The sequence below is a fragment of the Poecilia reticulata genome, linkage group LG9, assembly GCF_000633615.1.
Source record: "Poecilia reticulata strain Guanapo linkage group LG9, Guppy_female_1.0+MT, whole genome shotgun sequence".
In the NCBI taxonomy this organism is placed as follows: Eukaryota; Metazoa; Chordata; class Actinopteri; order Cyprinodontiformes; family Poeciliidae; genus Poecilia; species Poecilia reticulata.
Genome location: NC_024339.1, coordinates 25,087,175 through 25,100,800, shown reverse-complemented (window position 1 = coordinate 25,100,800; position 13,626 = coordinate 25,087,175). Strand labels below are relative to the sequence as shown.

The window sequence follows — 13,626 nt, the reverse complement described above, 5'->3', positions numbered from 1 at the left end:
ATTTTATTGATATTTGTGATTATTACATGGCAAATGGGGTATGCATTCTTCTGCAAGTCGCCATCTGTGGCAAGGCAAGCTTCCAGGAGGTAATGAATACAAACAAAGAGCAGTCATTTTAAATACATGAAAAAAAATGAACATAGAGTACACAATAAACCAATATTCAGCTATGATTGATAGGTCTGTCAAGACCTTTCCACATAACCACCTACTCCCCAACACACATACACACACATAGATCCACACGTACCTCGCATAAACCCAGCATCATCATTTAGACAGCATGGATAGGCAATGAGACTTAACGGCATTAGATTAAAGTAAAATAAACATGATCAGACATTGCCATCTGCCCTGGAAAGACATGGTTGCCTAGCGCAGGACACTGTTTGATTTGACTGATGATGGTGGAGTGTGGGTTACTCTTTGTGTGTCCAGTAAGTACAGATGACACAAAACACATAGTGATGGATTCATTTTCCTGACCGACTTCCGAATAGTCGGATCTAGATGAATCTGATGCCGCCCCTGTTTGTATCTGCTATTGTGCTCACATGCTTTCCTAGAAGTGCAGTTGAGAACAATTGTTTTCTGTTTTGTAACTGAATTAAATAAGTCATATGTGAGATTAATACACAACATCAATCAATTCCCTCATATCTTTTCAAACTTTTGTAAACAAAACCTTTAATTTAGCAAAAAAACATTTGCACTGTTATTCTTCCGTTCAAGTTTAGAAGTGTTGTAATATGTATAAAGCTTTATCTTAGATGAAAGATCTATTGTTTATTTTCTTTTTCTCGCATTTGTAACGCATCTGTTGGGGTGAGACAGTCAGCGAGGATCAAAATGGAGTCAGAACAATAATAACAGCAATATCCTGCAAGCCTTATCACGGTGCTCTGTCAGTGAGACTGCTAATTTAGCTAATATGAAAGAGATGAATGGGCATCTTCAGGGCACAACATGATTTCAAAGCGCAAAAACATTTCTGTCAAACGCCAGCCTGTGTTTTTTTCTTGCATTTGTACATGCTAGAAAAAACAGTTGTTACAGCAGTATGCATGTTTCTCCTGGTCGTTGTGTTTATGCGCATGTTATCTGTTGAGTGAGCGTATAATATGTTCACACTACAGTATCAACCTGAGACCATTGGGCAGCAAAATGTCAGCGCATATTTAAAAAAAAAAAAAAAAAGAAAAAAAAAAAGACCTTTGACATACCATGGTATGTGGAGTGGGTAAGAATGAGCTAAGTGTAGAGCAAACTGAAAAGCAACCTCACAGAAGCCGGTGTCACGTTTTAAACCTGGCAAGGTTTGGTCTCTAAAGAACACTTTTGAGCCAAAGGCATCCTCAGGAAAAACTCCAGTCGGCCATTTTAGGAGGCATACCAGTTCAATCGCCTGTTGAAGCTAACAATAAATTACTGAATGACACGACAGGATCACATGAGTGCATTTAGGCTTCTAGCCTGGGTGAAATTCAAACTGAGCATCAGAACGAGGAAGAAATGCGATTTAAGTTTCTTTGTACATGGCCTGGTTGTTGATGCCAGACAGGTTGGTCTAGGTATTTTTAAAACTGCTGATCCACTGGGATTTTGAAACACAGTCGTTCCTTGAATTTACTCAGGACTGTTTTACAAGAGAAAATATTTACTAAATGACAAGTCATTTGTATGAAAATGCCTTGTTTAGATGCAACCACAGTTCAGTAAAACTTTATTTTATAAGAAAGACCAAAGCTTCTACAGGGACCAGAAAACATTTCAAAACTCTTAAAAATAACAAAGTTTTACATAGTTGTATAAAAATTTGAAACTCATAAAACAGGTTCAAGTGTCAGAGGACATTTTAAAGGTAAAAAAAACAACAGACAATTAGGCAGAGGAAGCAGCTGCTGTGAATCTCCTGTCTTTAGTCTTGTTTATTAACTTAAGACATGTCCCTTCCAGCTGGACTGTCAGCCAGGACACAGTAAATGATATGTGATTAAACACAAACTGGGAAATGGAGCGAAAGAACAAACACAGCGATCCATCCATTTGTCCTGAGAAAACTATGCGCTGTCAGAGAAAAATGCTGTGACCCACACACCCGTCCATTAAGGATGGTCACTCTCTGACTGCATGTCTGCTTGAATGTACTGAGGAAAAAAAGAGAAAGGAGTCTAGCTATTAGAAAAAGTCAAAGAGAACAGTGACACGGAGGTCCCCATGTACCTGGATGACCCATAGAGGGTTGTTGTTTTTGTCACTTACAGTGGGAAAAACAACAACAACAAAAACAAAAAAACATGAGCATAGCCAGACTGTTTTATTTATAAGCACTTTAAAGTAACCAAAGTGCTGAACAGATGTCATATGTGAGATACGTTCCTTTTCAGCATATACAAATGAGCATATACAGGGCTCTGATATCGTCTAAAGTGCATCGTAATTGTACTCCACATGTCGTTCATAAGAAAGAGAAGAACAACCTATTCATTAGTGTTAAACCGAGGAACTGGAAGCCCTCTGGATCAAGTTCCAAACCTCCCGTTCCCTGCTCAGCGTCATAAGTTGCGTAAACAAGAGCCACACGGAGAGATGAGGGAAGAAGGACTGGAAGAAGTTGAGAAAGACATCAGAGTTTGTCTGGAAAATGCGGCCAAAAGATGGCAGGGCAGAGGTAGCTGTGTTTCCATGGCGACCCAAATGTGCAGTTGGTGAAGTGACGCCGCTCGGGAGTATTACGTGGCATCCGTGCTGACATGAGGCCTGTGTGCCAAAGCCCAGCCAACAGCATGGAGCACACGCCCGTGTCTATTCATAGCACCTAAGAGGCACCCTGGGGGGGCCACAGGGAGCCCTGATAGTGGGCCAGAGGGCCAAAGAGCCCAACTGGCCACAGTCTGCATAGCATCCCTTGATTGAGTCTATGGATGCTTGGAGAGATTAAGGGATTAGCTCTTGGAAGAGCTTATATGACAGTTTCTTTGATCTTTGTCCATTTTGACAAATTGTCACCTGGCCCCTCAGTCATCAGAGTGAATTGCATAAATTCTAGTATCTATAGTCTCAAATTAAGCAAACACATAAATAAAATGTTCATATATGCATGGGCATTCAATTTAAGACAAGTAAGCGTTCTCCCTTTTAAAAAATAAAAATAAAAAATCTCAGTGCCTCGCAGTGCGTTTTATGACCGCACCTTAGCACAGAAAATGCATTGTTAAAGTATTTAAATGACAAACATCTTTTCATTGGCTACAACCGTCTTACTTGGGCTAAGGGCAAAAAGGACAAAGAGAAAACTTATTCAAACTCTGACCCATACGCATGCTTGTTGTGGAGTCGAGGGAAACAGGGAACTGAAACCACGCGGCATCATTATTCTTCTCAGAGATATAATTTAACTTAGTATCAAACTTTAATAATAGATCGACTTTATCATAAGCATTCAAAACATCATTGCTATTTATGCCTGGTGATCCAAAGCTGACTATAAGGTTCTTAAAAAAAACCCACAATTCTATAAGCCACCTTAAATCTTAAATTAAAGTTCACACATTTTAAAGTTTTCTCACCATCACATTCCTCTCCAAGGACAACCAGAAGGGAAAGTTTACATTTGGAAATCAAGTTCCAGAGTCTGAAGGGAGAGCTGAGAGGGACAGAATCCATGTTGCTTTAAGTCCAGTGTGAGGTTTAAAAGTCAGTGCTGATTTGGGTTGCCAAATCACAGTCCACAGTCAAAGCAGACATTTACTAAGAAACTTTTCAGTCTCTTTGTTCTTTCTTCTGTGGAAAAGCTTTGTGAATATACCGATTTTATATTCCAACAAGACTTGGCACATACTCAAACTGGCAATGGTGACCAAAAGCTGATTTAGTCACCCTGGTGTTACTGTTAGCTGTATTGGCCAGCATGCTCTCCTGGCCTGAACCCCATGAAGAGGCTATGGTGTACTGTCAAGAGGACGATAATACACCAGACCAGGCAACTTGGATGACCTGAAGCAACCTGGGCATGCCCCTCCATAGAATCACAGATGATGAAGTAATTCATACAAAAGTAGGCCCACCCAGGTACTGATCGCATAGAAATTAACATACTTCATATATATGATTTTTTTTTTATTGACATAATGTAATATTTAAATTCCCTGAAACACTGAATGTTGGGTTTTCATTATCTATAAGTCATAAATATAAAATTTACAAAAAATAAAGGCTTACCTATTTTTTTTTTTAAATCTATGCGCAATGATGAATGTACAAAATAAATGATTGTCAGCTTCTGAAATAAGTGGCAACATTTTCAGGATTGTCTAGATATTCCTGTATAGACGTTTGCTGTAGGTGTTGCCAGTCTCTGGGTGGATGCCAGTTAAAGCTGTTAAGCAAAAACACCATTGTGAACGGCAGAAAGGAGAAACTATTAGTCACTAGTCACTATTTAGCAGCATGTCGGGACTCTATCAATGATTCGTCTAGCAGGTTTGTTAGGCTGTGCTTGACCTCTTTAATTTAGACAGTCTGTCTAGAAAGTAGAAGATAAGATATTGGAAGAAAAACGTTCTTCCAATAGCTTTTTGCTGGGATAATATGCAATCTCCTGTGGAACTCCTTCGTCACTGATATCATTAAAGCGTGATTAGGACGACAGAGCTGTCCTATGGATTTACTTATCTTTTAGCTGTATTGACCTCAAGTAAAGCTACCAGTCAGACCAGACAAGACGAAACCCCTTTACCTTAACAACCACGGCAATATTAAAAGAAATAGAAAATAATTTAACTGGTGTTTCTACCAGTTGGTGTCTACATGGTGCCTAACTGCAATAATAAAGAGTTGGTGACCCAAAGAGGCCACTCGTCGCTACAGCTCTCTGACTGTGAGAGAATATAATATGAAAGTTTATTTGTAATAGTTGTTGAGCTGAAGAGGTGAAGTTATTTTTTATTTGATGAGAGCCTTTTGCTCTTTGATTTAAAATTGGAATTAAAAATTACTTTTTGGAGATTACGTTATTGCAGTAAAAGCTCACAGATTCTCCTTTCCAGTCTTTCAGTGTGGATTATTTCCTACAGTAAATCAACTGCGTGCTAGTAATTTTAGTACATAAAACCTGGCAACTTAATATCAACATCCCATATTTTTATTAAATTATTGTTGTTGTTAATGCAAGTTTCACGTGGACATTTCACAATTGTGGTTCTTCGTGATTAGCAAATAAAAATATAAGAGAAAATTTACAACCCAACTTTTATGTCGGTTTACTGTCACCACAATGTCCAGAGGGTGGTAAAGTCGGCGAGAAGGCTTGAACCGTCAGGTCAGAGACTCTTTTGTGCCTGACTGTTCAAGCTCAATTGGTGCAACAATAATACAGCTTTGTTTGGGAGATGAGGCAGAAGAAAAATAGAGGCTCCATGGCAAAAAGAGACCCATTGTAGTGTGTCAGCACCCTAAGTTAGACAGCATTGTGGTCATTTAATGGCCTGTGTCAAAGGCCATTGTGGCTCGCCACAGTGGAGGTTCAGATTTTCTGAGTGAAAATTGATCTGAGCTGGTCAAAGATTGGATTTATTTGTGCAGTCTGTGATCGGTTTGTTTGACTGCAGGTTATTTGTTTCTGCACATTTGGTTGAGCTGGAAGTGCAACACCTAGATCCAGCCATATTCATCCGTATAAATTTAGCTGATATGGGCCTTTTATAACCACTGGAATCAGCAGTTTACTCCTCTTCGAAAAAGAGAAAGAGTGAGGGCTGAACCACGTGGATCCCTCATTGTACCTCTATTGTCCCCATGCGGCTCTATCAATAGTGCTATTGCCGTGTCCACGGGCAAGAGAAAAGTGCTGGAGATGACACTTTGAGATAAAAGCTGGGAGCACCTATGTTGTGAAATGAAGAAGAGTGGAGAAACTGAGCATAGCAAATGTTCGGAAGCAAACAAATGGCACGGTCAGTGATGTGTCCTTTGAGCTGCAGTTGTCAGCATAATTTTGCTTGAAGTGCTTATCCTAAACTGATACATGACTACAGCATGTTCCGCTACTTGTCCACCACTTGTGGGTGTGCGCCCGTGCGTACGTGAGATAACTCCGTGTTTGGTGGCCACAGCTTGGGGCGGTTGCCTAGAGCCTGCATCCATGCTGACACTGAAGCAAGCCTGGGCAGGTTGTACCATTACCTGCCTAGGACTGTTTTAATCGTTTGGCTGCAAATGTGTTATAGGGAATTGCAGAGAGACAGATGTTAATATATGTTCTTGTAGTACTTATTACGCCCCCTGATCTTTTGCTGATGGACTCAGTAAAAGTTTATAAACTAGAAATCTTTGGACTCCCAAGCTACACTAAATAAAATTGTTGTAGTGATGTTTTTCTTAGGCTATATTTAGCAAAAAGATAAACTTAGTCATTTATTTATGTTAAGAATGCTTCTAGAATTTCACATCTGGAAGTAACTAGTACTGTTGCAAGCAGTGGAGTTTACGGCAGACTTCTGCTTCTACTTTGCAGCGGTGCTTCGCCAGCGGATGTCTAAATATTACAGCTGTCGCTGTTCCTTTTTCCCGTTGTCACGTATTTATTGTGTAGGTCTGTCTGCACAGCATGAAGACCTCTATTGATAGCAAGTTCCAACTGTGCTCTCTTCAAAACCAAAGGAAAGCCGGTCACAGACAATAAGTCACAATCTGACGTTTCTCTATTGGCAAATTCGAATGAGTTTCAACCGTTAACTGATGCATCTATCATATGGGTAAAAAACTATGAGAAACAGTCTGAAATACTATTGGAAATCGTAACCTAGGCATACTGCTGAATATTGACTGCTGATTAATACTTTCAACTTAACACTCCTTTAAGTCTTTGCTAAACAATAGTTTCAGTTGGTAACCTCCCACAGGGTGAAAACACCTGTTCTAATCTGATCTATATCCATGGTCCACCCAGCAGTTTCAAAATGTCTTACATCAGCTTTGACAATGATGAAACACTGGTGAAGGCTTTAAGTTAATTGCAATTGGTTAGCATCCTGCAGCCTTGCATAAACAGACTGACTTGGTTGGACATGGACATGGTCTGAGCATGTAAGCGTTAGTTATATGCTCAAGTACTAAAGTGCTCCAGTGAAAAAATTATAATGTTTCTGTACCTATTCCCAAAGCATGCGAGATTCAAAATTTGCCAAACGGTTTACCGTCACGGGCTGCACAGTGGCGCAGTTGGTAGAGCTGTTGCCTTGCAGCAAGAAGGTTCTGGGTTCGATTCCCGGCCTGGGGTCTTTCTGCATGGAGTTTGCATGTTCTCCCTGTGCATGCATGGGTTTTCTCCGGGTACTCCGGTTTCCTCCCACAGTCCAAAAACATGACTGTCAGGTTAATTGGCCTCTCCAAATTGCCCCTAGGTGTGAGTGTGTGTATGCATGGTTGTTTGTCCTGTGTGTCTCTGTGTTGCCCTGCGACAGACTGGCAACCTGTCCAGGGTGAACCCCGCCTCTCGCCCGAAACGTTGGCTGGAGATGGGCACCAGCAACCCTCCCGACCCCACTGAGGGAAAAAGGGTGCAAGAAAATGGATGGATGGATGGTTTACCGTCACATCCATCTACTGTCTACATTCATGGGATGTGCAACCCGATTCTGTTGACCCTCCGCCAACAGAATGACCATTCAGCAAAACCTTAATTTTAGATTAAATATATTATTATTTAAATAAACTAAATCATAGACTTGCTTATAGTGAATCTATTTAAAACAAGAGTTTCACTTATTGAATAAATTACCTTTTTTATTTAATTTTTGGTGATAATATATTTAGATGTGTCTATATGAAACAGAACTGTAAATGCATGCAGGGTTCAACAAAAAGTCAATGGACGAACACAGCAGTGAGCGTGAGAGTTACACGATCATCGAGCACTACACGATGCTCAGTCCTTTATCCCCAGCTTCCATAGGAACTCGGTGGAAATTGAACCGCCTCACGTCGGCGCACACCATCCCGGCTCGGAGAGGCTGGCTCCACTTTATGAATGGATGGGTGTGGCATGAGTGTCCATAATGAGGCTGTCGTCACCGCGCTTGTTGATAGGCTAGTGGCGTGCTGGGAGTGAAGGATGGTCCTGGAGTGAAACACAGCTGCACCTCCACCACGGCGGTCACAAGAGACAACGAAGGATAGGAAAACAGAGATAGAGAGAAAGAGAGAGGAGTGGAGAGCGCAGCGTCTTCACCCATTGCCCCTTCGAGGACCAAACTTCTGGGTGACATTCTGGTGAGGGCACATTTGTTTAGGGTGCACCTAAACAGAGCGCACAGCGAGTTTTTGCTTTGATATGCGTGCTCACTTTACATGCCCGAAAGTGTAAATCATGTGATGGTCAAATGCGAGTTGGTAAAATCCTCTCGTCCGCCGTGTGTGTGTGTGTGTGTGTGTGTGTGTGTGTGTGTGTGTGTGTGTGTGTGTGTGTCTGCATCGGATCGATGATTTAGGTTTAGGTTGGACAATATGCTGCAGCTAATGCGGTGAGGAATATTACGGAGTAAAAACTGGCAGACAAAAGAAAGTCGATGCGAGGTCTCCCTCCACCCCATGCGATCCCTCCTTGTAGGTGTGACAGAAGCAACAAAGGGACGCGGAGCAAACTCGCATCAGGACCACAAGCGGGACAAGTCTGCCCAGACAGAGCACACAATAGCGGTGGGGCGGGGTGTCGGGGGCTTGCAAACAACAGTGCGTCTGCGGGTTTTGCAATATGCAGCAGTATTCGTGTAATTACCCTCCTCCTGGCGTCTCTCGACTACAGAAGTCGGGGATATTTTTCTCCTGTCAGCGCTGGCAGATCTTAACCCGACACGAAGCTGAACCGATCATTTGAAGACTTTTCCCCCCCCCCCAAGTCCGGGCTAAAAGCGAGAGAGAGAGAAAAGAGGAAAAGAAAAGAGAAACGCCGCAAGTGTTACAATATGCGAGTTTTGATCTTATGTGTTGTCGTCTTAGGCGGGACAGTATTGTTCTGAAGCGACCTCGTTTTTGTTTGTTCGTTGCAGTTTAATAGGGAGAGGCGAGGGACGAGCGCTGCTCAGAGTAAACTGGAGAGATCAGAGCAGAGAGGAGGTGTGAAGTCAGAGCGGACGGCAAGACCTGAGCTGAACACAGAGGCTAATGCGTTAAAAGGTAGGAGACTCCATGCAGGACTTGTGATATAATCTTTATGTTCCTTAAAAAAAAAAAAAAAAAAAAAAAAAAAATCTGCAGGATAGAGCAGATTACATGTGGACAGACAGCGAGGGGGGTTGCATAACGGTTCAGTTGGGGCTATTCAACTGCTCTGCTCTTTATCGACAAAACCTTCACCCAGGATCTGCACAATGATCCCACTGCTTTTTAAAGTTCTGCTCCACAGTGATTGATTTCCCAGCAAAGCTTAGGCACTTTAAGGTTCTGCTAGTGGTCTAATTTAAGAGTTTCTGTTTTGTTTCTATGGAAGTTTTCAAAAAAAAAAAAAAAAAAAAAATAGCATGGGTGTGTCACTTGAAATTAATCCAAGACAAAAGCCGCACAAAAGTGATAGCAAACGTGGAGAACGAGTGAGCAGGGAGAGTTTCAACGTTTGAAAAAAAAAAATGGCTATGGAGGACCAAAAGTGCCACAATTTAAAGCCATCGCTACCTGTTTATTTTAAGTGTGTGGTCAATTGATTCAAATTACTAACAGATCCATAAATGACACTATGCAATATAAAAACAGCTAGATTATCCACTAATATGATGCCTGTTTAAAGGGCATAAATATATTTTTTTATCACATGAATTTCTTTTTCAAATGTGATTGAGCTTGTAGTTATATAGGTATGATAATAATATCCGAAAATATAAAAAAGTGAACAAAACAAAGCAAAAAAACAACGACCCCCTCAAGCCCCCCCTATCCCCATCCACCACTCCAAAAATAACAGGAATAATGTAGCTGAATAAACAGACAAAGGTTGCTAAAGTGGGAAGATGTTGCATCTGAAACACTATCCCAGACAGGTCAGTTTCCCAGTTGCTCTACTGTCCGTTTGAGCATGAAAGGCTTGGACATCTCTACCCTGGACCCTGGGTAGAGATGTCCAGGGTCCGCTAGATTTCCTGATGGATGCCGATGCACATTCCAGATTTTTGTGTTCAAGCTGGTTGTGCGTGCAGACAGCGAAAATAAGACGTCTGTCCACAGATGTTAATGAAAACAGTCTGTCCAATCTGGAGCTAAACAAAGACAAAAATGGCTGTTTTTCCACCAACATAATGTGGGGAGATTGGCTTTATCTTTCAGTTCTTTTTCTTTTTCTGCTCCACTGAATACACTGTATGTAAACAAATGCTTTATCTCCCCCTATGAGAGACACAGTGAAAAATATATTCAGGTTTTGACAACACGAATAGTCACACGAAAGAAATAGCGAAGCGTCCGTCTAGAATTTGAGCTCGTATGGTGAAGACCTAATAGTGGTTTGTCTTGTATTGAGGAGGAAGTAAAGATAAAATATTGTCTACGAGTTAGTGGTGCTAGTTTGAACCTGCCTGATAAGAAGGCTTTGATGTGGCACATGAGTTGGAAGCTGTGAATGAAACTAGCTTAGGTGACACTTTTTGCCCTCCAAAGTTTCAGGCTTGGTTCTTGAATTAAAACATTTATTTTTTAGCCTGAAAGAGATTTCTGAGAAAAATCATGGAGTGATAAAGAATTTACATAATGAATGCAACGTCAATGTAGATCAGTTTTCTTTTTAACGTCACGTCTAATGATTTTACTCTGAAACGTATCACGTAAAGCTAATGAGATTTATAAAGTAGCCCTCAAAAGTGTGTTTTATCTTCAATAAAAAAAAAAAAAATCCTTTTTAGTTTTGCAAAACAACTAGTTTTTCAGCTTAGTTAAACACAAAGTTAAATCCCTCCTCCACCTGCACCACGCATTAGTGAGTTCAGCCTGAAGTCACTCTCTGTGTTTGCTGCAATTTTTGGCCCAAGCCTGGAAGGAAACTCTGTATCTGTGACAACAGCCAAAACACATATATCCCTGCTGCCTGCATGACATTTCCTGGATTTTTTTCCCCTCGCCTCTCTCTGCCTTTATCATTCCTTCCTCGCAAAGCCCCGAAAATGGAGTGGGTGTGGGGATGGTTCGAGAGAGCTGACATCAGTTCCTCCGTTCCGGCCCACTCCTCAGTGTTTTTCTATCAGCTGTGGAATTTAAACCATTCTTTCTTTGGGGTGAGGCCCGTCCCTCTGTCTGCCCCTTGCTCATAGTAACATGTTGTTTCTGAAGCGCCTCTGTGTATGCATGTGCATGTGGCTGGGTGGGTATGAGTGGGGCTTTCCAGTTGGGGTTACACACCAAACATTTCTGGCTGCTGGATAGCCATCTAGTGAGCCAAGTTCACACAGCTGGGAGCCGAATAAGAAGAAGAGTCTTTGTGAGGGCTGATCAATGTCCCACACACATGCGGGGTCTTTTAGTGCTTGCCTCAAATCGGTTTTGCAGTTCTGCATGGCTTATTCTGCATTATAAATACGGATTTGCAGCAGTGGTGAGTTGTAATTATGAAGGTTGCATTCTGAAAAAGAGTCCCTTAGATGCATGCAGAGTTCTGCAGAGGCCAGTGTTCGCTGAAGAGCCAAAAGTATCTAACAGAGACTCATAGTCATCGCTCACAAGCGTCCTCCTTTCTCACCCGAACCACATGATGTTCGTCCTGTTTAGCAAGTCCTGAAATGAGGAAAGGGAGAGAGGGGGCAAAGAATAACAAGAAAAAGAAAAAGAAGAAGAGGTGATGGCAAAGAGAGTTTGTTTCTCACTGGCTGCTTCTTTCTTAAACGAGATGTCAGCGAGCAGAAGTTGTGTACGGAAAGAACGGAAAGCTGGTCAAGTTTGTCGAAAGAACTCCGGGGCAGGGTGCTAAGAGAGGAGGAGAGAAACAAATAAAACAGAAACCAAGCTGTGGAGAAGAGAAAGAAGGGAGGGCAGCGGAGGGCAGAACCAGAGGAAGAGGGACACCAAGGGGTTTTGGCTGAGGGGAAGTAAGTGTCGAGGTTGCTATGGTACTGAAAAGCAGACAGTAGGGGAGAAATTTCCAGATTGGACATGACTATAAATATTTAAAAAAATCATACAAAACATGTTGTTTGCACCACTCCTCTTCCTTCTTCTTTGTTTAAATAAAATAAAATGTAATTATTTAAAAGTTACATTCAATCTATCAGTTTAGTGGGGTGAGGGTAAAAATCTATACTGTTATAAATATACATTTATGTGGATGTATGGTTGGTTGGGTTAGATTAAAATATATTTTCAATTTAATATTTTTAATCAGGCTTAGTTTGAATGTCCCGGCATTAAGAATTTTTAAGAGACTTTCTTTTTTTAAGTAGGTAGGACTTAAATGATCTTACAGAAAATCCCCAAAATATCTTGTAGATCTGTGAGGAGTGGACTTTGATGACAACAGAAATGTTGGTGGTTGTCTGGATTTTGTATGTGGGAGGTATAGCAGTTCCGTCTTTGATATTTAGAAGTCAGATTTCAAAGCGTGGCCACACTCACATGCTTTAGAGTCAGCCTTTTCATCACTTTAGTCCAGTGCTTCTCAATTCCAGTTCTCAGGCTCCCCGGCTCAGCATGTTTTAGATGTGCCTCTATTCCAGAACAGCTGATTCAAATGATTGCATGACCATCAAGTACTGCAGAAGCCTGTTAATTACCAAAATATTCAGTCCAGGTGTGTGACAGAAGGGAAAAACCTAAAACATGCAGGGCAGGGGGGGCTGAGGACAGGAATTGAGAAACACTGCTTTAGTCATCAATGCCTTTAAAAAAACCTTTTAAGGTGGTAAGCAGAGTTAATCTCAAGTCTCAAGTGTGAAGAAAATTAAAGCTTTGATCCAAAATGGCTGACCTCCTGTAGGGTTTGGTTGGACTTTGACTCTATTGCTGATTCTAGGAAAATACATGTGATCCTAATGTTATTTACATCAGTCAAAGCAGCAAGAGAACTGAATGCCTCTTAAAGGTGGTGCTGTAGTTAACATTTTACCATGCCCTGTACATTAATAATATATGTAACTTCCTGTTGTCAGTGAACCAGGCATTTACAGGTGATATCAGACTGTAAATGTAGTTTTGTTGGAGATTCAATCTGAATAATTCTTGGAAAGTTTGGGGTGACTCTGATGATCTGTGAAAAATGTGTCTTTTATCTTGAGATTTTCTGCGATGGACTGGCAATTTGTCCAAGGCGTACTCCGTCTCTCGCTCAATGATCACTGGACACCCGCGTGGCGACCCTTCAAGGAAAAGTGTGTTTAGATAATGGATGGATGTTGAGATTTCAGAATTTGACATTAGGCAAGTATACTCTGCCAAAAACCGATGCTTTTGATAACTTTAAATCCCACAAATATCATAAACATGGAAACATTCAAATTGACAGGAGGTCAAAAAATTCATGATTGTATAGGTTTTGGTTTTCAGCTCTATTCAAAATGGCTGACCTCCTAGTTGTTGAAGGAGATAGCCTCAAGATACTTTTGTGAAGGTTTGGGGTTCACACATGTAAGTGCCAAATGTCCCCAGCACAAAGAC

General features: G+C 41.2%; 1 protein-coding gene across 3 annotated transcripts in view; it reads left to right on the top strand.

The window, feature by feature from the left end:
- The first annotated feature begins 8,103 nt into the window (after positions 1 to 8,103).
- Positions 8,104 to 13,626, top strand: part of rhobtb4 (Rho related BTB domain containing 4) — a 43,955-nt gene continuing 38,432 nt past the window's right edge. Inside the window, exons 1-2 of one of the 3 annotated variants that reach the window (XM_008418909.2) lie at positions 8,105 to 8,274; positions 9,051 to 9,177. The gene's annotated coding sequence lies outside the window, so the exon portion shown is untranslated. Of the gene's footprint in view, positions 8,275 to 8,492; positions 9,178 to 13,626 lie in introns of all 3 variants that reach the window. The other 2 variants (XM_008418908.2, XM_008418911.2) reach the window with 2 other exon arrangements.